The sequence below is a fragment of the Engystomops pustulosus genome, chromosome 11, assembly GCF_040894005.1.
Source record: "Engystomops pustulosus chromosome 11, aEngPut4.maternal, whole genome shotgun sequence".
In the NCBI taxonomy this organism is placed as follows: domain Eukaryota; kingdom Metazoa; phylum Chordata; class Amphibia; order Anura; family Leptodactylidae; genus Engystomops; species Engystomops pustulosus.
In genome coordinates, this window is record NC_092421.1 from 86726946 (window position 1) to 86753766 (window position 26821).

The window sequence follows — 26821 nt, forward strand, 5'->3', positions numbered from 1 at the left end:
AGATGTCCCGGCCCCATAAGGCCCGGCTGGTAATTCTGTGACATCTGATGTTTTACAAGACACTGAAATTTATATGACGTGTGAGCAGAAGAGTCTCCGAGCTCCTCCGCTGTCTCTGGCTATCACACCTGTCATATCCCAGAGCTATACCGGATAGGGGTAACAATCCGCTCGCCCTTTGCCCCCCCCCCCCCAATCCCCAGCTCCAGATCATTAGTGCACCCCACATAGACGTGAGGCTCGGCCTCCCCATCACTCTCATAGTCTCCTAATTAGTGAGGTGCATCGGATCAACATCTCAAGATGGAATTTCTAGTTTTTGCAATCAAAATATTTATTTATAGAACATGGTTTTGCTTGTTCTACACATTTCTTTATGTTTTAACCCATTAACCCATCTCAAGGACTTTCTCATTTTTTAGGAGTCGACATTTTTGTAGCCACGGGAGGTTTATAGCCACTCACTGATCTTAGACACAGGGGGCAGATTTACTTACCCGGTCCTGTCACGATCCAGCGATTCACTAAGGTCGTGCGCCCGAGTTCCTGCATCCGTCGCTTCTGCGCCGAAGTCCGTCGGAGTTCACCTGCTTCTTCCTGGTGCGTGTCTTGCGACACATTTCCAAATGTTAAATCCCGAGCATTTTCCAAATGCAAAATCTGATCGCATGCGCCAAAATCCCGGGGCAATTCGGCACAAAACGGAAAAATACTCCTCACGGACCCTTAGTAAATGAGCCCCATTGAGTCAGTAATGGGGTCTTCACTATGGAGCATGACCTCTTGAGACACGAAAGACAAAACTTGGGGTCCAGCTAATGGTAATAGACAACACACTGTTGAAATGGGAAGCAGAAGTTGTATCCAGATCTCGTGGAGAAACGGTTTAAGGAGCAGGCCATTTTAAGGGATTTATCAGGGCTCATGCGCCACTTTTCTGGCACTACTGTAGGAGTTGCGCCTATTTTTCCCTTTATGCCCCCCTGGAGATGACGTGAAGAGGGGTGTGCCCAATGGTGGAGTGGCCAGCCTTGGCATAGAACTGCCCAGTGGTGCAGCCACCGCTGGTTATGTCAAGAAGCTCTATGCACCAGTGCTTGATAATCCCCCAATATTTTTAGATGTTTTATTAATTTTCTCACATCTCAGCAATTGCCCAATTTAGCACTGGAGCATCATGTGGTGGGTCTAGACTCTGACACATAGTACCAGATCCCCAGAGGTCCCAGGAAGACAACTCCATTCAGAGATTGTTTTCTTTTTCTGAATGGATATGACTTACATCTACTCCTAAGGGTGTTGTCTAAGCGTTCTCCTGGTTTGCACCCTTCAACCCCCTTATGGGAATGTGGACCTTGCTGCAGGGAAACCACCAGGTTGCTACCTCTTGAAATAGTCTTAACTATGTTACTAAAAAGATAACTAATGGTTTCACATTTCAACACATAACTGATACTTTATTATCCTGGATTCTACAGTAAAAGCACAATTTTTTGATTCAGTCTCCCTGCCCCGGGGGAATGGAGGTATGTCCCTAATGTCAACTCTATCTGCTCCAGACACAGATTGAGTTGACTTCAATGATGAGGCAGGGAGATGTGCAACAGAAGTTGACATAATGACAAAGGGGCTACAGAAAAGGGGGCATTTTAAATGTGGAGGAGGCAATAGGGAACAGTATATTTTAAGTGTGGGGGGGGGGGCTACTGAATAGGGGGCATTATAAGTGTAGGGCTGAAGGAAGGGGTTATTATACTATGCAGGGGCACTAAGGGGGACATTATACAGCTTGGAGGGTAAGTGGGTTGGATTATGTGCCGGGCAACCAGTAGCGACGCTGTATCCAGCAACAAAACAGACCATTTACTGTAACGTTTAATAACTTCACTGATTTGTAACATTTCCGGCCTGAATATAAACCAATAACCAAGTTCCATTTGTTATTTGTACATTTAGCTCCTCTCCTGTAGGAATTGCAGCGGCTTTGAACGCTGACATCATAGACATCGAGGATTTGCTGAATCTCGGCTCAGTCCAGACTGGATCCACAGTTTGATGTTTCCCTAGGCAAAGCGCAATTTTTTGGTTGGTTGAATACACAGAGCGATGAGGAATTAACACATTTCTGTAAGTGAGCCGAGACTGAACCCAGGGCTGATTTATGATGCATAACATAGCGCTTCATATGTGTCGCTTATTGCAGCGCTGCTTATTTTTACATATATATATATATATATATATATATATAATTTTTTAAACTTTTTGAAAAGCATTTGCAAAAATACAAGTAGAGCAATAGTGCTCCCGAATGTAACATGTCCCCCCCCCCCCTATTCAAGACCCCACATAGCATTCTGGCTCAACATGGTATACTATCCAGATTGCGGTCCCTAAATTTTATAATGATACCCCAATTGTGTCCCCTATATAGTACATTGCCCCCATCATTGTGGTCCACACCTATACACAAATGCACCCCTTACTTGGTCCCCAGCACTATAAATTGCACCATCATTATAATGACCCCCCACCCAATATGGCCCCTTCAAAGAATGAGTCCCCCACACTTTACATTACACCCTTGTCTTGTGGCCATCACACTTAAAGGAAACCTACCATGTGATTTGATCCATTATGAAGCAAACATACCTTGAGAATGCTGTAGCTACACTGATGCAGAAACATATCTTGGTTAATCCCTGAGCTGAGTGGTTTTGCTGATAAAACAGATATAACATTATGATAATGAAGCTCTGTCTCTGGCTGTTCTGGCGCTTGCTTTCCAGCTTCTCATAGCTGGAGAGTTTCTCTCTGATTGCAGCATCATCTCCAGCATTTCTCTCCCTGCCAGACAGAATAATCAATTGCTGCACCATCCCCCAGCTGCTGTGTATGAGTGATGCAGCTCAGGTTGATTAGTGCTTGACTAGTAATCCTTAGTCATGCTTTACTTAGCAGCCATTTGTAATTTCAAGATCGTGCCAGCCTCGTTGCTCCCTCAGAAGCCATGCATGTCCATTCTGCTCCAGTCATCTCTATGGAGTTTGCAGAGATTGCAGAGCTCCATTCATCTCGGGGAGTGAAGTGGGGTCCGATGGAGGTACCTCGGAACCCCTTATTCTCGTGATCGGAATCTCATCACTGAGACTCCTGTGGTTAGGGCTTAGCTTCTTTGGTGGGAAAACACCTTTAAAAATCTCCCCTTCATGTAGCCCCCACTCCGTACAATATCCCTCTCTTTAAGCTTTTATACTTAATGCCCCCTCTCTGTGGCCTCTACAGCCAATAATACCCCTCATTGCATCCCCCTCACCCTGTAATTAAAGAAAAAAGTTAATAAAACTTTCTCCCCTCCTATCTGTGAGCGCCCTGGAGCCGGAGGCTTGATGTAGTGATGTCAATGTGGCTCCTACAAGCCCCTGAGCTGCTCCATTTACCGGCATAGGCCGAATGGAGGAGCAGGGAGATTATGGCTGCCTGCTCTACCATTGCACTCTACTCTATACAGTTGGATTTGGTAAATGTTGAATGGTCAGCGTAAAAAATGTTCTGATGATGATACTGGGATCTGGAGGACCCCAGCATAAAGATTTGGGGCCCAGATATGGATTTGTTGCCCTAACAACACCCCTGATTCCTAGCATCATAGTCATATATGAGGCTTGGAGCCCCTGTCTCCCGGTGGGACTATGATCCCACATCCTTTATACATTAGTCTTTGGAGAGTCATAAAGTAGACAACCATAGTTGACTATGCTTATAGTAGTCCTGATCCTTGTCCCTGTGTTCAGTCCCAGAAATATGGCCGAAGCACAGTCCATATTTCTCAAACGGTAGTCTTGATAGCCCCTAGGCGCATAGCCGTTGGGCTAATGACTGCTCAAAGGTGGCTAGCAGTCTGAACACAATAAAAGATGTGTGGCCCCTTTAATTGGAGGTTGCTCTACCCTCTCATCTTTATTCATCAGAGGGATGTGCTGGGGGTGTGGCTAGTAATGTGGGCGGTACAGGAGGTGAGCACATGCTCAAATACTCTGAGTAGCAGAGACTCAGCCTCTTTTTCATCGGTTTTCCCGCGTGTTCTGTGCTGTCTGAGGATGCGCCGTCGTCTGCAGGCCGAGGGTTCAGCATGGCTGCGTCACTCCTGATGGAAACCACCATGGCTGCTTCCCCCTGCTGTACTGGCTCCTACAACCCTGCTCCAGGCTCTGGTAGGAAGTCACCGCCGAGTCCTCTCTCCTGGCAGAGCACGCGAGCTCTGCACCCCCAGCCCTGCTCCTGCCTGGCCCCCCTGCACCCCCAGCCCTGCTCCTGCCTGGCCCCCCTGCCCTGCTCCTGCCTGGCCCCCCTGCCCTGCACCCCCAGCCCTGCTCCTGCCTGGCCCCCCTGCACCCCCAGCCCTGCTCCTGCCTGGCCCCCCAGCCCTGCTCCTGCCTGGCCCCCTGCACCCCCAGCCCTGCTCCGGTCTGGCCCCCCTGCACCCCCAGCCCTGCTCCTGCCTGGCCCCCTGCACCCCCAGCCCTGCTCCTGCCTGGCCCCCCTGCACCCCCAGCCCTGCTCCTGCCTGGCCCCCCTGCACCCCCAGCCCTGCTCCTGCCTGGCCCCCCTGCACCCCCAGCCCTGCTCCTGCCTGGCCCCCCTGCACCCCCAGCCCTGCTCCTGCCTGGCCCCCCTGCCCTGCTCCTGCCTGCCCACCCCCCCCCCTGCACCCCCAGCCCTGCTCCTGCCTGGCCCCCCAGCCCTGCTCCTGCCTGGCCCCCTGCACCCCCAGCCCTGCTCCTGCCTGCCCCCTGCACCCCCAGCCCTGCTCCTGCCTGCCCCCTGCACCCCCAGCCCTGCTCCTGCCTGGCCCCCCAGCCCTGCTCCTGCCTGGCCCCCTGCACCCCCAGCCCTGCTCCTGCCTGCCCCTGCACCCCCAGCCCTGCTCCTGCCTGGCCCCCCAGCCCTGCTCCTGCCTGGCCCCCTGCACCCCCAGCCCTGCTCCTGCCTGCCCCCTGCACCCCCAGCCCTGCTCCTGCCTGGCCCCCCAGCCCTGCTCCTGCCTGGCCCCCTGCACCCCCAGCCCTGCTCCTGCCTGCCCCCTGCACCCCCAGCCCTGCTCCTGCCTGGCCCCCCAGCCCTGCTCCTGCCTGGCCCCCTGCACCTCTGCCTGCTGTAGCTGTGGTGCAGGGACCAGGCAGGACATTGTCCCACCACCTCCCCTGCAGGGACAAGCCATGGCCTGCTCAGTCACTCCAGGTATGGCTGTCTCCTGCCACCTCTCCCCTATCATCAGGGCCGTCTGGCAGTAGCTGTAATGAGCCTGTCCCCTGCCCCAGGAGCTGCTTGTACTCCTGTACATGCACACACCACATGGTCCCTATAGTGCTGCCAGGCAGGGAGTAGCTCTAGTGCATCCCCAGCAGCTGCTTGTACTCCTGTACATGCACCCACCACATGGTCCCTATAGTGCTGCCAGGCAGGGAGTAGCTCTAGTGCATCCCCAGCAGCTGCTTGTACTACTGTACATGCACACACCACATGGTCCCCATAGTCCTGCCAGGGCTTATCTATAGTTAATCTCCTGCCCTGGCACCTTCACTTCCAGTGCCCTGAGCAGCACACTGCCCCTCCCCCACCCTCACTGCCCTCTGCTTCTAGCAGCATATTTAACCCTTGTAGTGCTGCAGGATAGAGGCTTAGCTGCAGTCATGTATTACCAGCTCCTTATTCTGGCTGCTGGATCCTTCCCTCACATGTGGTGCCTCAGGGCAGGGGCTTCTGCTGCTGTGAGTCTCTAGCCCCCTGCCACAGCTATGAGTAACACCCCACCCCCCATCATACCCTATAGAATTTGAGGTCCCTGATGAAGACCTGCTCCCCCCCCCCTCCAGCTTATGCTCCCCAACTTCCTCCATCCCAGGGTGCACCATGCTAACTGGTGATGTGGGGCTCTGTTATATACGATTTTAGGATGTGTACTGCAACCCACTCTCACTGGCAATGCCAGTCTGGGGATTGGCGCAGCTCTTCCACATCCAGGTCGCCAGGTCTTTACAATCCCATGACCTGGGACTCGGTTATATCCTCCCGCGTTTTCCTGGAAGTGCACTGCATCCCACTCCTACTGGCGATGCCAGTCTGGGGATTGGCGCAGCTCTTCCATATCTAGGTCTTTAAAATCCGATGGCAGCGCTCCGTCCTCCTGTCATTCCCTCAGCCTCCATAGCCGCCGATCTCGCAGCGGCTCCTCTAGGTCGTCATGCGTTCCGATACCTCCGGCGCCTCTCGTGGTGCACACGGCTGTGATCAGAGCACCAGTAGCTCCTGCACCTGTGGGTGACGTCCTCTGCTGCAGGATTGGGGGTCTTTGTCTTAATCTGCAATTTTGTGTCTTGTAGTTCACGTTTGGGGATGGCATTTGGGCGAACGCTTTCAGAAGAGAGGTAGTTTGCTGAAGCGTCACATATATTATGGTCACATCTATTATCACCCCTAGCAGTCCTAGCGTTAGTGATACTTATTTCTGTGATGTTTCTCCTCTCAGCGCTCACCTGACTGATGACACCAGGTCTAGATCCTACAGAACCAGCACTTGGACATTTGGTCCTTGTTGTCTGTGGATTTGGTGATTGCTTACAAGCGGCGCCATTCTGAGTGCAGTGTCATTAATTAAATCAAAACACTCAAAATTATGGCCATAATTATATTCAAGTTTTACCAGATTTTGTTTGTGATATTACACGGAAAATGTTCTGCTCAGTTTCTCCCCTTCCCACGGGGATGTGACCGGCTGAGATGTGATTTAGGAGGAGGGGAAAGTCCTGGTGTTGGTTGGGACAATAGTACTAATAATAAATCTGTAGTTATATGTTCCATCATATTCCATAGCGCTGTACAACTCATGGCGCCTATATACAAGTTCTTAATAATACGTATTTATATAAAGCATTGTCATATTCCACAGCGTCTTACAGATCATTACCTACCTATGCGGACAAAATAAGAAGTTGCAGGGTCAGAAGGACCACTGCGCACAAGAGCTTACAGTCTTTCTAATACACTTCATAGATTGTATTTTATACCCTTCATTTAGTAGCCTTACAAATAAAATGTGACATAACAGTGACATATCGTAGCCACGTGATACAATGAGTGAGGGCTTGCCCCCCCAAGAACTTAGTCTATGAGGAGAAGGGGTGATGCAGATCATGATGGGGCTGGTACAATAGTCACAAGAGCTTACAATCCATGAGGAGTAGGACACAGGAGGTGGCAGCACTGGTACAATGGACACAAGAGCTTACAATCTATGAGGAGTAGGACACAGGAGGTGGCAGCACTGGTACAATGGACACAAGAGCTTACAATCCATGAGGAGAAGGACACAGGAGGTGGCAGCACTGGTACAATGGACACAAGAGCTTACAATCTATGAGGAGTAGGACACAGGAGGTGGCAGCACTGGTACAATGGACACAAGAGCTTACAATCCATGAGGAGTAGGACACAGGAGGTGGCAGCACTGGTACAATGGACCAGCCATTCATTAATGAGATCACATAATTGAAGTAAATTATTCTGTATTATGAGGTTACTGATGTGTGGCTTTGTGCCATGATTACCACTATGCCCTTAGTTGGGGCATCTTCCTTCTGCTTTTCCACCTTGGGGTTTCTCAGGGGGCAGTGCAGAGGTCTGCTCCATGCTGTACAGCAGCCACTGTCTAATTTATGGTGCCTGTAAGTCTGGCGTGTATAGTCCAACTGTTGGGGCAATAATTGCACCATCCAGTGTCCTTGTCCTGTGGCTGCCCCTTCCTGCCCTCAGAGTGGGGTACCCAAAAAAGCTGAGTAATTCATACATAGGGCAGGTTTCTCTTAGACTCATTTGTTCCTTGTGTATTTCTCAGTTTTTCATAATTTTTGAAGGTTGCTCTCAGGATTTGTAGAGCAGTTCAGGTTGAGCCACAAACCCTCACCGGTGCGGGTCCTAAAAGCATTATGAAGGATCTGGTATTGGTGTCTTATGTCTCCCTTGTTAGAGTGTTGAGGGGGTTTACAAGGCGAGTCTGGGGCCCTTATGGCAAATCGGACGCTGAATCTGTCTTATACTTATTATCTGTTCCTGAAGTGTCCAATAATTGGGTCGCCAGCTGGATGATGTCTTATTAGATCGTGTTTACCGGTGGGCGGCTTCATTTCATTGTTAAGTGGTTTTAGTACCTTTTTGGTGTAGATCTGGTGGGATAGGGGTCCTCTTCTCTGGTTACTCTCATCATTTTCTGTTGGTCCTTGTGACTCTCCTCATTGAAGTTACCTGCTTATTTTCTTTCCTTTCCTTCACTGTCTTTAGGTTGTCCCCTCTTCAGCTGAATCCTATTTTAGTCGAATTGAAAATTTATTTTGGGGATGGTATTTTGCATAAGAGAGGGGGAAGCAGTTACAATGCCTTGCGCTGTCTTCTTGTACTGGTTGCGCGAGTCACTTTAGCAGCGTGGTCAGTCCTGGGTCTTCTGGTTTCAGTATGTCAGGTTATGACGATGGGGGGGGGTTTTTGCTAGTAGGGGCTCCATGTCCGCAATGGGTATAATCTCCCTGCATTGAAGGGTTTGGATCATTAGCGCCATTGAGGTTTTTAGAGCTGTTTTTGTTGATCATAGCCGACAGATGTGTTGTAGGGGCTGATGCCTGTTCCTGGCCCTGGCTTTATGTAGATGACATTGTGTCAAGTAACTTGATAAGGGTATTGGGCTGGCCTCATGGCATTTTTTGGGGTGAGACTTGTCATGTAATTGAGGTTTCCTTGTATTTCAAAGTTTGTGTGCGTGGGTTTTGCTCCTGCAAATCAGTTTCCTGCGAGTTGTTTACAATTTGCTGCTGTTTTATGAAGGGTTTTAGTGAATTTGGACTCCTTCTAAGGAATATAGTTCACTCTCTAGCTAGTGTGTAAGGTCTTTTTAGTTTCAGGGGTGGTATGGATAAGGTGCTGGCGTTCTAATTGTTTTGCAGGTTATACTTTAATTTTGCTTCTTTGCTAATGCATTCTCTTTTTCAGGTTTTCACTCCAGCATGTGAATACTAGGACACTTGTGTGTCTATCGGGCAGATCAGCGCGTGAATATCCGTCTGGGTGGTGGAACTTTGGGCTTCTATGGAACCAACATCTGTGGGTGAGGTCTCCGGGTCCTGCACTGCTTGCAAAAAACAGCTTGAGGCTACGATAATCGGCCATTATTCAGTAGTCATTTAAGGGGCGTCGTCATCTGCTACATTCACCTTAGGTGACAGATTACACTAATCCAGCCAGACCTGGAGCGATTCCCGTCCTTTCTTCTGCTACCCCGAGTTGGTGTGGTAGGACATAATCATAAGGGCAGTATGGTACGAGGATAGCAATGCAGCAATAGTGGATGTGACAATACCTCGGTGTCGCAATTTGTTTGCGCCAGAGGAAAAGTGGTGTATCACATCAGCCGGTGGGCACCAGTGATTGTTCGCTGTTACCTGTTGGCGTCCATCTTTGGACGGATATGGATATGGTGTGGATTTTGGTTGGCTGGGGGTCGGAGGGTCATGTAGTTGTGGATACATGACCTCCTCCGTGGCGGTTTTTTAGGGGTAACACTGCCCTACATGCCCTTACATATGGCAGGCATACAGGAGGTAACACTGCACTACATGTCCTTACATATGGCAGCATACAGGAGGTAACACTGCACTACATGCCCTTACATATGGCAGCATACAGGAGGTAACACTGCACTACATGTCCTTACATATGGCAGCATACAGGAGGTAACACTGCCCTACATGCCCTTACATATGGCAGCATACAGGGGGTAACACTGCACTACATGCCCTTACATATGGCAGCATACAGGAGGTAACACTGCACTACATGTCCTTACATATGGCAGGCATACAGGGTGTAACACTGCCCTACATGCCCTTACATATGGCAGCATACAGGAGGTAACACTGCACTACATGCCCTTACATATGGCAGCATACAGGAGGTAACACTGCACTACATGTCCTTACATATGGCAGCATACAGGAGGTAACACTGCCCTACATGTCCTTACATATGGCAGCATACAGGGGGTAACACTGCCCTACATGCCCTTACATATGGCAGCATACAGGAGGTAACACTGCACTACATGTCCTTACATATGGCAGGCATACAGGAGGTAACACTGCACTACATGTCCTTACATATGGCAGCATACAGGAGGTAACACTGCACTACATGTCCTTACATATGGCAGCATACAGGGGGTAACACTGCCCTACATGCCCTTACATATGGCGGCATACAGGAGGTAACACTGCCCTACATGTCCTTACATATGGCAGCATACAGGAGGTAACACTGCCCTACATGTCCTTACATATGGCAGCATACAGGAGGTAACACTGCACTACATGTCCTTACATATGGCAGCATACAGGAGGTAACACTGCCCTACATGCCCTTACATATGGCAGCATACAGGAGGTAACACTGCCCTACATGCCCTTACATATGGCAGCATACAGGAGGTAACACTGCCCTACATGCCCTTACATATGGCAGCATACAGGAGGTAACACTGCACTACATGTCCTTACATATGGCAGCATACAGGAGGTAACACTGCACTACATGTCCTTACATATGGCAGGCATACAGGAGGTAACACTGCACTACATGTCCTTACATATGGCAGCATACAGGGGGTAACACTGCCCTACATGCCCTTACATATGGCAGCATACAGGAGGTAACACTGCACTACATGTCCTTACATATGGCAGCATACAGGGGGTAACACTGCACTACATGCCCTTACATATGGCAGCATACAGGAGGTAACACTGCACTACATGCCCTTACATATGGCAGCATACAGGGGGTAACACTGCACTACATGTCCTTACATATGGCAGCATACAGGAGGTAACACTGCACTACATGCCCTTACATATGGCAGCATACAGGGGGTAACACTGCCCTACATGTCCTTACATATGGCAGCATACAGGAGGTAACACTGCCCTACATGCCCTTACATATGGCAGCATACAGGGGGTAACACTGCACTACATGTCCTTACATATGGCAGCATACAGGGGGTAACACTGCACTACATGCCCTTACATATGGCAGCATACAGGAGGTAACACTGCCCTACATGTCCTTACATATGGCAGCATACAGGAGGTAACACTGCCCTACATGTCCTTACATATGGCAGCATACAGGAGGTAACACTGCCCTACATGCCCTTACATATGGCAGCATACAGGGGGTAACACTGCCCTACATGCCCTTACATATGGCAGCATACAGGAGGTAACACTGCCCTACATGTCCTTACATATGGCAGGCATACAGGAGGTAACACTGCCCTACATGCCCTTACATATGGCAGCATACAGGAGGTAACACTGCCCTACATGCCCTTACATATGGCAGCATACAGGGGGTAACACTGCCCTACATGCCCTTACATATGGCAGGCATACAGGGGGTAACACTGCACTACATGTCCTTACATATGGCAGCATACAGGGGGGTAACACTGCACTACATGCCCTTACATATGGCAGGCATACAGGAGGTAACACTGCACTACATGTCCTTACATATGGCAGCATACAGGGTGTAACACTGCCCTACATGCCCTTACATATGGCAGCATACAGGAGGTAACACTGCCCTACATGCCCTTACATATGGCAGCATACAGGGGGTAACACTGCCCTACATGCCCTTACATATGGCAGGCATACAGGGGGTAACACTGCACTACATGTCCTTACATATGGCAGCATACAGGGGGGTAACACTGCACTACATGCCCTTACATATGGCAGGCATACAGGAGGTAACACTGCACTACATGTCCTTACATATGGCAGCATACAGGAGGTAACACTGCCCTACATGTCCTTACATATGGCAGCATACAGGAGGTAACACTGCCCTACATGCCCTTACATATGGCAGCATACAGGAGGTAACACTGCCCTACATGTCCTTACATATGGCAGCATACAGGAGGTAACACTGCCCTACATGCCCTTACATATGGCAGCATACAGGAGGTAACACTGCACTACATGTCCTTACATATGGCAGCATACAGGAGGTAACACTGCCCTACATGCCCTTACATATGGCAGCATACAGGAGGTAACACTGCCCTACATGCCCTTACATATGGCAGCATACAGGGGGGTAACACTGCACTACATGCCCTTACATATGGCAGCATACAGGGGGTAACACTGCCCTACATGTCCTTACATATGGCAGCATACAGGAGGTAACACTGCCCTACATGCCCTTACATATGGCAGCATACAGGAGGTAACACTGCCCTACATGCCCTTACATATGGCAGCATACAGGAGGTAACACTGCACTACATGTCCTTACATATGGCAGGCATACAGGAGGTAACACTGCACTACATGCCCTTACATATGGCAGCATACAGGGGGTAACACTGCACTACATGTCCTTACATATGGCGGCATACAGGGGGTAACACTGCACTACATGCCCTTACATATGGCAGCATACAGGGGGTAACACTGCACTACATGTCCTTACATATGGCAGGCATACAGGAGGTAACACTGCACTACATGCCCTTACATATGGCAGCATACAGGGGGTAACACTGCACTACATGTCCTTACATATGGCGGCATACAGGGGGTAACACTGCCCTACATGTCCTTACATATGGCGGCATACAGGAGGTAACACTGCCCTACATGTCCTTACATATGGCGGCATACAGGAGGTAACACTGCACTACATGCCCTTACATATGGCAGCATACAGGGGGTAACACTGCCCTACATGTCCTTACATATGGCAGCATACAGGAGGTAACACTGCACTACATGCCCTTACATATGGCAGCATACAGGAGGTAACACTGCACTACATGCCCTTACATATGGCAGCATACAGGGTGTAACACTGCACTACATGCCCTTACATATGGCAGCATACAGGGGGGTAACACTGCACTACATGCCCTTACATATGGCAGCATACAGGGTGTAACACTGCCCTACATGCCCTTACATATGGCAGCATACAGGAGGTAACACTGCCCTACATGTCCTTACATATGGCGGCATACAGGGGGTAACACTGCCCTACATGCCCTTACATATGGCGGCATACAGGAGGTAACACTGCACTACATGTCCTTACATATGGCAGCATACAGGAGGTAACACTGCCCTACATGTCCTTACATATGGCAGCATACAGGGGGTAACACTGCACTACATGTCCTTACATATGGCAGCATACAGGGGGTAACACTGCACTACATGTCCTTACATATGGCAGCATACAGGGTGTAACACTGCCCTACATGCCCTTACATATGGCAGCATACAGGAGGTAACACTGCCCTACATGCCCTTACATATGGCAGCATACAGGGGGTAACACTGCACTACATGTCCTTACATATGGCAGCATACAGGAGGTAACACTGCCCTACATGCCCTTACATATGGCAGCATACAGGAGGTAACACTGCCCTACATGCCCTTACATATGGCAGCATACAGGGGGGTAACACTGCACTACATGCCCTTACATATGGCAGTATACAGGGGGTAACACTGCACTACATGCCCTTACATATGGCAGCATACAGGAGGTAACACTGCCCTACATGTCCTTACATATGGCAGCATACAGGGGGTAACACTGCCCTACATGCCCTTACATATGGCAGCATACAGGAGGTAACACTGCCCTACATGCCCTTACATATGGCAGCATACAGGGGGTAACACTGCCCTACATGCCCTTACATATGGCAGCATACAGGGTGTAACACTGCACTACATGCCCTTACATATGGCAGCATACAGGGTGTAACACTGCACTACATGCCCTTACATATGGCAGCATACAGGGGGGTAACACTGCACTACATGCCCTTACATATGGCAGCATACAGGGTGTAACACTGCCCTACATGCCCTTACATATGGCAGCATACAGGAGGTAACACTGCCCTACATGTCCTTACATATGGCGGCATACAGGGGGTAACACTGCCCTACATGCCCTTACATATGGCAGGCATACAGGGTGTAACACTGCCCTACATGCCCTTACATATGGCAGCATACAGGAGGTAACACTGCCCTACATGCCCTTACATATGGCAGGCATACAGGGTGTAACACTGCCCTACATGCCCTTACATATGGCAGCATACAGGAGGTAACACTGCCCTACATGCCCTTACATATGGCAGCATACAGGAGGTAACACTGCCCTACATGCCCTTACATATGGCGGCATACAGGGGGTAACACTGCCCTACATGCCCTTACATATGGCAGCATACAGGGGGTAACACTGCCCTACATGCCCTTACATATGGCGGCATACAGGAGGTAACACTGCCCTACATGCCCTTACATATGGCAGCATACAGGGGGGTAACACTGCACTACATGCCCTTACATATGGCAGCATACAGGGTGTAACACTGCCCTACATGCCCTTACATATGGCAGCATACAGGAGGTAACACTGCACTACATGCCCTTACATATGGCAGCATACAGGGGGTAACACTGCACTACATGCCCTTACATATGGCAGTATACAGGGGGTAACACTGCACTACATGTCCTTACATATGGCAGTATACAGGAGGTAACACTGCCCTACATGCCCTTACATATGGCAGCATACAGGGGGTAACACTGCACTACATGTCCTTACATATGGCAGCATACAGGGTGTAACACTGCCCTACATGCCCTTACATATGGCAGCATACAGGAGGTAACACTGCACTACATGTCCTTACATATGGCAGCATACAGGGGGTAACACTGCACTACATGCCCTTACATATGGCAGCATACAGGAGGTAACACTGCCCTACATGTCCTTACATATGGCAGCATACAGGGGGTAACACTGCCCTACATGCCCTTACATATGGCAGCATACAGGAGGTAACACTGCCCTACATGTCCTTACATATGGCGGCATACAGGGGGTAACACTGCCCTACATGCCCTTACATATGGCAGGCATACAGGGTGTAACACTGCCCTACATGTCCTTACATATGGCAGCATACAGGGGGGTAACACTGCACTACATGCCCTTACATATGGCAGCATACAGGGTGTAACACTGCCCTACATGCCCTTACATATGGCAGCATACAGGGTGTAACACTGCCCTACATGTCCTTACATATGGCAGCATACAGGAGGTAACACTGCACTACATGTCCTTACATATGGCAGCATACAGGAGGTAACACTGCACTACATGTCCTTACATATGGCAGCATACAGGAGGTAACACTGCCCTACATGCCCTTACATATGGCAGCATACAGGGGGTAACACTGCCCTACATGCCCTTACATATGGCGGCATACAGGAGGTAACACTGCACTACATGTCCTTACATATGGCAGCATACAGGAGGTAACACTGCACTACATGTCCTTACATATGGCAGCATACAGGAGGTAACACTGCCCTACATGCCCTTACATATGGCAGCATACAGGGGGTAACACTGCCCTACATGTCCTTACATATGGCAGCATACAGGGGGTAACACTGCCCTACATGCCCTTACATATGGCAGCATACAGGAGGTAACACTGCACTACATGTCCTTACATATGGCAGCATACAGGGGGTAACACTGCACTACATGCCCTTACATATGGCAGCATACAGGAGGTAACACTGCACTACATGTCCTTACATATGGCAGCATACAGGAGGTAACACTGCCCTACATGCCCTTACATATGGCAGCATACAGGGGGTAACACTGCCCTACATGCCCTTACATATGGCAGCATACAGGGGGTAACACTGCACTACATGTCCTTACATATGGCAGCATACAGGAGGTAACACTGCACTACATGCCCTTACATATGGCAGGCATACAGGGTGTAACACTGCCCTACATGCCCTTACATATGGCGGCATACAGGAGGTAACACTGCCCTACATGTCCTTACATATGGCAGCATACAGGGGGTAACACTGCCCTACATGCCCTTACATATGGCGGCATACAGGAGGTAACACTGCCCTACATGTCCTTACATATGGCGGCATACAGGGGGTAACACTGCACTACATGTCCTTACATATGGCAGCATACAGGAGGTAACACTGCACTACATGTCCTTACATATGGCAGCATACAGGAGGTAACACTGCCCTACATGTCCTTACATATGGCAGCATACAGGAGGTAACACTGCACTACATGTCCTTACATATGGCAGCATACAGGGGGTAACACTGCACTACATGTCCTTACATATGGCAGCATACAGGAGGTAACACTGCCCTACATGCCCTTACATATGGCAGCATACAGGAGGTAACACTGCCCTACATGTCCTTACATATGGCAGGCATACAGGAGGTAACACTGCACTACATGTCCTTACATATGGCAGGCATACAGGGTGTTATCTGGTGTTATGTAAAGTGGAATGGTTAAAAGTGTGTATATATTAAAAACAAAGAAATGGTTAAATTATCAATGATTTCAATAAAGCTGTGGCCGACCCCGAGTCACCCCACTATTGAGAATGGTTAAGCAATGATTTCTGTGTGGTTATTTATATTTGGGGTATGCGGTATTAAAGGGGCCAGTCCGGCTCCGGGTTAGTACGTGTTTATTATTTGAGCAGTCATAAAATTCATGTATAATATAGGCTTATCACCACTAGAGTCTAGTGACTGTCCTTGTCTGCATCTACCAGCACAGATGGGTCATCACTATGCAAGTAAAAAGGGGGCCTTTGTCAGTAAATAGGGGCCTCTGCACCGATTTCACTGCAGTTGGAATTTTTTCTCTAGCCCCTACGGTTCCCGAGCAATCAGTGGCCAAAGTTTTTCTACAAAATATGCAAATTATTATCTCGACTATCAAGTGGGCTGTAACACATGGCTTGGCACCTCCCATCTGACAGTCGAGGGCTTACATTTATTACGCTGATTACTCAGGAACGGTGGGGACTAGAGAAAAAATTCCAACAGCGCTGGAGTCCAAAGAGAGAAACCTATTAATGGAGGAAAAGATGGAACGTAATTTAAAAAAAAAAAAATTAGCAGTGCCGGTTCCTGGATTCCCAGATGAAGGACCCCCACTAATCAGAACCTGATGCTATACCCTAGCAATACTGTATGCCATGATTTTAGAGGACGGCATTATCTAGACATTCAGTGACCCATGTACGAGTAGCTGTGGTAGCCGTATACCCTCCGCTTTCCCATATTTTAGCCGGAGAGGACAGCCCGAGGACGCTTATCCGCTCCTTTCCAGTAGGTAATTGAATCGGACAATTTGACAAGTGTTTGATGGTGAATTTAAGTAAAAATGGTGCAATCCTGACAAGTGACAGCAATGAGTGGTCACCCGGCCTTGACCTTGGGGCTCCTGACGTAAGACATAAATCCTATATAGACATCCGTCATGTTGGGAGGTCATGGAGCGCGGCCTTCGGAGTGACGAGGATGAAATACGTTCTGTGTACGCTGGGAAGAGACATGATTTAAATATTGAGAGTGCGCTGTGTCATCCGCTTATCTGCCCGTACATCACACGCCCTACAGAACCGCAGATAATGACAGCTTTATACTGACGGTCACGATGCCGCCGCCGCCGTGCCAGGTGACATGTACGCTAATGCCGATTTAATAATTAATAGGAACCTGCACTGGTTAGGACTAGATGATGTCTGATGTGACAGCTCCTGAATATTATACTATATTACAACAACGCTGCCACTGAATATTATACTATATTACTACAGCGCTGCCCCTGAATATTATACTATATTACTACAGCGCTGCCCCTGAATATTATACTATATTACTACAGCGCTGCCTCTGAATATTATACTATATTACTACAGCGCTGCTCCTGAATATTATACTATATTACTACAGCGCTGCCCCTGAATATTATACTATATTACTACAGCGCTGCCCCTGAATATTATACTATATTACTACAGCGCTGCCCCTGAATATTATACTATATTACTACAGCGCTGCCCCTGAATATTATACTATATTACTACAGCGCTGCCCCTGAATATTATACTATATTACTACAGCGCTGCCCCTGAATATTATACTATATTACTACAGCGCTGCCCCTGAATATTATACTATATTACTACAGCGCTGCCCCTGAATATTATACTATATTACTACAGCGCTGCTCCTGAATATTATACTATATTACTACAGCGCTGCCCCTGAATATTATACTATATTACTACAGCGCTGCCCCTGAATATTATACTATATTACTACAGCGCTGCCCCTGAATATTATACTATATTACTACAGCACTGCCCCTGAATATTATACTATATTACTACAGCGCTGCCCCTGAATATTATACTATATTACTACAGCGCTGCCCCTGAATATTATACTATATTACTACAGCGCTGCCACTGAATATTTATACTATATTACTACAGCGCTGCCCCTGAATATTATACTATATTACTACAGCGCTGCCCCTGAATATTATACTATATTACTACAGCGCTGCCCCTGAATATTATACTATATTACTACAGCGCTGCCACTGAATATTATACTATATTACTACAGCGCTGCTCCTGAATATTATACTATATTACTACTGCGCTGCCCCTGAATATTATACTATATTACTACAGCGCTGCCACTGAATATTATACTATATTACTACAGCGCTGCCCTGAATATTATACTATATTACTACAGCGCTGCTCCTGAATATTATACTATATTACTACAGCGCTGCCCCTGAATATTATACTATATTACTACAGCGCTGCTCCTGAATATTATACTATATTACTACAGCGCTGCCCCTGAATATTATACTATATTACTACAGCGCTGCCCCTGAATATTATACTATATTACTACAGCGCTGCCCCTGAATATTATACTATATTACTACAGCACTGCCCCTGAATATTATACTATATTACTACAGCACTGCCCCTGAATTATTATACTATATTACTACAGCGCTGCTCCTGAATATTATACTATATTACTACAGCGCTGCCCTGAATATTATACTATATTACTACAGCGCTGCTCCTGAATATTATACTATATTACTACAGCGCTGCCCCTGAATATTATACTATATTACTACAGCGCTGCCCCTGAATATTATACTATATTACAACAACGCTGCCACTGAATATTATATTACTACAGCGCTGCCCCTGAATATTATACTATATTACTACAGCGCTGCCCTGAATATTATACTATAAATACTACAGCGCTGCTCCTGAATATTATACTATATTAATACAGCGCTGCCCCTGAATATTATACTATATTACTACAGCGCTGCCCCTGAATATTATATATATTACTACAGCGCTGCTCCTGAATATTATACTATATTACTACAGCGCTGCTCCTGAATATTATACTATATTACTACAGCGCTGCTCCTGAATATTATACTATATTACTACAGCGCTGCCCCTGAATATTATACTATATTACTACAGCGCTGCTCCTGAATATTATACTATATTACTACAGCGCTGCCCTGAATATTATACTATATTACTACAGCGCTGCCCCTGAATATTATACTATATTACTACAGCGCTGCCCCTGAATATTATACTATATTACTACAGCGCTGCCCCTGAATATTATACTATATTACTACAGCGCTGCCCCTGAATATTATACTATATTACTACAGCGCTGCCCCTGAATATTATACTATATTACTACAGCGCTGCCCCTGAATATTATACTATATTACTACAGCGCTGCCCCTGAATATTATACTATATTACTACAGCGCTGCCCCTGAATATTATACTATATTACTACAGCGCTGCCCCTGACTATTATACTATATTACTACAGCTCTGCCCCTGAATATTATACTATATTACTACAGCGCTGCCCCTGAATATTATACTATATTACTACAGCGCTGCTCCTGAATATTATGCTATATTACTACAGCGCTGCTCCTGAATATTATACTATATTACTACAGCGCTGCCCCTGAATATTATACTATATTACTACAGCGCTGCCCCTGAATATTATACTATATTACTACAGCGCTGCCCCTGAATATTATACTATATTACTACAGCGCTGCCCCTGAATATTATACTATATTACTACAGCGCTGCTCCCTGAATATTATACTATATTACTACAGCGCTGCTCCTGAATATTATACTATATTACTACAGCGCTGCCCCTGAATATTATACTATATTACTACAGCGCTGCCCCTGAATATTATACTATATTACTACAGCGCTGCCCCTGAATATTATACTATATTACTACAGCGCTGCTCCTGAATATTATACTATATTACTACAGCGCTGCCCCTGAATATTATACTATATTACTACAGCGCTGCCCCTGAATATTATACTATATTACTACAGCGATGCCCCTGAATATTATACTATATTACTACAGCGCTGCCCCTGAATATTATACTATATTACTACAGCGCTGCCCTGAATATTATACTATATTACTACAACGCTGCCCCTGAATATTATACTATATTACTACAGCGCTGCCCCTGAATATTATACTATATCACTACAGCGCTGCCCCTGAATATTATACTATATTACTACAGCGCTGCCCCTGAATATTATACTATATTACTACAGCGCTGCCCCTGAATATTATACTATATTACTACAGCGCTGCCCCTGAATATTATACTATATTACAACAACGCTGCCACTGAATATTATATTACTACAGCGCTGCCCCTGAATATTATACTATATTACTACAGCGCTGCCCCTGAATATTATACTATATTACTACAGCGCTGCTCCTGAATATTATACTATATTACTACAGCGCTGCCCCTGAATATTATACTATATTACTACAGCGCTGCCCCTGAATATTATACTATATTACTACAGCGCTGCCCCTGAATATTATACTATATTACTACAGCGCTGCCCCTGAATATTATACTATATTACTACAGCGCTGCCCCTGAATATTATACTATATTACTACAGCGCTGCCCCTGAATATTATACTATATTACTACAGCGCTGCCCCTGAATATTATACTATATTACTACAGCGCTGCCCCTGAATATTATACTATATTACTACAGCGCTGCCCCTGAATATTATACTATATTACTACAGCGCTGCCCCTGACTATTATACTATATTACTACAGCTCTGCCCCTGAATATTATACTATATTACTACAGCGCTGCCCCTGAATATTATACTATATTACTACAGCGCTGCTCCTGAATATTATACTATATTACTACAGCGCTGCTCCTGAATATTATACTATATACTACAGCGCTGCCCCTGAATATTATACTATATTACTACAGCGCTGCCCCTGAATATTATACTATATTACTACAGCGCTGCCCCTGAATATTATACTATATTACTACAGCGCTGCTCCTGAATATTATACTATATTACTACAGCGCTGCTCCTGAATATTATACTATATTACTACAGCGCTGCCCTGAATATTATACTATATTACTACAGCGCTGCCCCTGAATATTATACTATATTACTACAGCGCTGCCCCTGAATATTATACTATATTACTACAGCGCTGCTCCTGAATATTATACTATATTACTACAGCGCTGCCACTGAATATTATACTATATTACTACAGCGCTGCCCCTGAATATTATACTATATTACTACAGCGCTGCCCTGAATATTATACTATATTACTACAGCGCTGCCCCTGAATATTATACTATATTACTACAGCGCTGCCCCTGAATATTATACTATATTACTACAGCGCTGCCCCTGAATATTATACTATATTACTACAGCGCTGCCCCTGAATATTATACTATATTACTACAGCGCTGCCCCTGAATATTATACTATATTACTACAGCGCTGCCCCTGAATATTATACTATATTACTACAGCGCTGCCCCTGAATATTATACTATATTACTACAGCGCTGCCCCTTAATATTATACTATATTACTACAGCGCTGCCCCTGAATATTATACTATATTACTACAGCGCTGCCCCTGAATATTATACTATATTACTACAGCGCTGCCCCTTAATATTATACTATATTACTACAGCGCTGCCCCTGAATATTATACTATATTACTACAGCGCTGCCCCTGAATATTATACTATATTACTACAGCGCTGCCCCTGAATATTATACTATATTTACTACAGCGCTGCCCCTGAATATTATACTATATTACTACAGCGCTGCTCCTGAATATTATACTATATTACTACAGCGCTGCCCCTGAATATTATACTATATTACTACAGCGCTGCCCCTGAATATTATACTATATTACTACAGCGCTGCCCCTTAATATTATACTATATTATTACAGCGCTGCCCTGAATATTATACTATATTACTACAGCGCTGCCCCTGAATATTATACTATATTACTACAGCGCTGCCCCTGAATATTATACTATATTACTACAGCGCTGCCCCTGAATATTATACTATATTACTACAGCGCTGCCCCTGAATATTATACTATATTACTACAGCGCTGCCCCTTAATATTATACTATATTACTACAGCGCTGCCCCTGAATATTATACTATATTACTACAGCGCTGCCCCTGAATATTATACTATATTACTACAGCGCTGCCCCTGAATATTATACTATATTACTACAGCGCTGCCCCTGAATATTATACTATATTACTACAGCGCTGCCCCTGAATATTATACTATATTACTACAGCGCTGCCCCTGAATATTATACTATATTACTACAGCGCTGCCCCTGAATATTATACTATATTACTACAGCGCTGCCCCTGAATATTATACTATATTACTACAGCGCTGCCCCTGAATATTATAACTATATTACTACAGCGCTGCCCCTTAATATTATACTATATTACTACAGCGCTGCCCCTGAATATTATACTATATTACTACAGCGCTGCCCCTGAATATTATACTATATTACTACAGCGCTGCCCCTTAATATTATACTATATTACTACAGCGCTGCCCCTGAATATTATACTATATTACTACAGCGCTGCCCCTGAATATTATACTATATTACTACAGCGCTGCCCCTGAATATTATACTATATTACTACAGCGCTGCCCCTGAATATTATACTATATTACTACAGCGCTGCTCCTGAATATTATACTATATTACTACAGCGCTGCCCCTGAATATTATACTATATTACTACAGCGCTGCCCCTGAATATTATACTATATTACTACAGCGCTGCCCCTTAATATTATACTATATTATTACAGCGCTGCCCCTGAATATTATACTATATTACTACAGCGCTGCCCCTGAATATTATACTATATTACTACAGCGCTGCCCCTGAATATTATACTATATTACTACAGCGCTGCCCCTGAATATTATACTATATTACTACAGCGCTGCCCCTGAATATTATACTATATTACTACAGCGCTGCCCCTGAATATTACACTATATTACTACAGCGCTGCCCCTGAATATTATACTATATCACTACAGCGCTGCCCCTGAATATTATACTATATTACTACAGCGCTGCCCCTGAATATTATACTATATTACTACAGCGCTGCCACTGAATATTATACTATACTACTACAGCGCTGCCCCTGAATATTATACTATATTACTACAGCGCTGCCCCTGAATATTATACTATATTACTACAGCGCTGCCCCTGAATATTATACTATATTACTACAGCGCTGCCCCTGAATATTATACTATATTACTACAGCGCTGCCCCTGAATATTATACTATATTACTACAGCGCTGCCCCTGAATATTATACTATATTACTACAGCGCTGCCACTGAATATTATACTATATTACTACAGCGCTGCCCCTGAATATTATACTATATTACTACAGCGCTGCCCTGAATATTATACTATATTACTACAGCGCTGCCCTGAATATTATACTATATTACTACAGCGCTGCCCCTGAATATTATACTATATTACTACAGCGCTGCCTCCTGAATATTATACTATATTACTACAGCGCTGCCCCTGAATATTATACTATATTACTACAGCGCTGCCCCTGAATATTATACTATATTACTACAGCGCTGCCCCTGAATATTATACTATATTACTACAGCGCTGCCCCTGAATATTATACTATATTACTACAGCGCTGCCCCTGAATATTATACTATATTACTACAGCGCTGCCCCTGAATATTATACTATATTACTACAGCGCTGCCCCTGAATATTATACTATATTACTACAGCGCTGCCCCTGAATATTATACTATTTACTACAGCGCTGCCCTGAATATTATACTATATTACTACAGCGCTGCTCCTGAATATTATACTATATTACTACAGCGCTGCCCCTGAATATTATACTATATTACTACAGCGCTGCCCCTTAATATTATACTATATTACTACAGCGCTGCCCCTGAATATTATACTATATTACTACAGCGCTGCCCCTTAATATTATACTATATTACTACAGCGCTGCCCTGAATATTATACTATATTACTACAGCGCTGCCCCTGAATATTATACTATATTACTACAGCGCTGCCCCTGAATATTTATACTATATTACTACAGCGCTGCCCCTGAATATTATACTATATTACTACAGCGCTGCCCCTGAATATTATACTATATTACTACAGCGCTGCCCTGAATATTATACTATATTACTACAGCGCTGCCCCTGAATATTATACTATATTACTACAGCGCTGCTCCTGAATATTATACTATATTACTACAGCGCTGCCCCTGAATATTATACTATATTACTACAGCGCTGCCCCTGAATATTATACTATATTACTACAGCGCTGCCCCTGAATATTATACTATATTACTACAGCGCTGCCCCTGAATATTATACTATATTACTACAGCGCTGCCCCTGAATATTATACTATATTACTACAGCGCTGCCCCTGAATATTATACTATATTACTACAGCGCTGCTCCTGAATATTATACTATATTACTACAGCGCTGCCCCTGAATATTATACTATATTACTACAGCGCTGCCCCTGAATATTATACTATATTACTACAGCGCTGCTCCTGAATATTATACTATATTACTACAGCGCTGCCCCTGAATATTATACTATATTACTACAGCGCTGCTCCTGAATATTATACTATATTACTACAGCGCTGCCCCTGAATATTATACTATATTACTACAGCGCTGCCCTGAATATTATACTATATCACTACAGCGCTGCCCCTGAATATTATACTATATTACTACAGCGCTGCCCCTGAATATTATACTATATTACTACAGCGCTGCCCCTGAATATTATACTATATTACTACAGCGCTGCCCCTGAATATTATACTATATTACTACAGCGCTGCCCTGAATATTATACTATATTACTACAAGCGCTGCCCCTGAATATTATACTATATTACTACAGCGCTGCCCCTGAATATTATACTATATTACTACAGCGCTGCCCCTGAATATTATACTATATTACTACAGCGCTGCCCCTGAATATTATACTATATTACTACAGCGCTGCTCCCTGAATATTATACTATATTACTACAGCGCTGCCCCTGAATATTATACTATATTACTACAGCGCTGCCCCTGAATATTATACTATATTACTACAGCGCTGCCCCTGAATATTATACTATATTACTACAGCGCTGCCCCTGAATATTATACTATATTACTACAGCGCTGCTCCTGAATATTATACTATATTACTACAGCGCTGCCTCCTGAATATTATACTATATTACTACAGCGCTGCCCCTGAATATTATACTATAGTATAAAGCGCTGCCCCTGAATATTATACTATATTACTACAGCGCTGCCCCTGAATATTATAACTATAAAGCGCTGCTCCTGAATATTATACTATATTACTACACCGCTGCCCCTGAATATTATACTATATTACTACAGCGCTGCCCCTGAATATTATACTATATTACTACAGCGCTGCCCTGAATATTATACTATATTACTACAGCGCTGCCCCTGAATATTATACTATATTACTACAGCGCTGCCCCTGAATATTATACTATATTACTACAGCGCTGCCCCTGAATATTATACTATATTACTACAGCGCTGCCCCTGAATATTATACTATATTACTACAGCGCTGCCCCTGAATATTATACTATATTTACTACAGCGCTGCCCCTGAATATTATACTATATTACTACAGCGCTGCCCCTGAATATTATACTATATTACTACAGCGCTGCCCCTGAATATTATACTATATTACTACAGCGCTGCTCCCTGAATATTATACTATATTACTACAGCGCTGCCCCTGAATATTATACTATATTACTACAGCGCTGCCCTGAATATTATACTATATTACTACAGCGCTGCCCCTGAATATTATACTATATTACTACAGCGCTGCCCTGAATATTATACTATATTACTACAGCGCTGCCACTGAATATTATACTATATTACTACAGCGCTGCCCCTGAATATTATACTATATTACTACAGCGCTGCCCCTGAATATTATACTATATTACTACAGCGCTGCCCTGAATATTATACTATATTTACTACAGCGCTGCCCCTGAATATTATACTATATTACTACAGCGCTGCCCCTGAATATTATACTATATTACTACAGCGCTGCCCCTGAATATTATACTATATTACTACAGCGCTGCCCCTGAATATTATACTATATTACT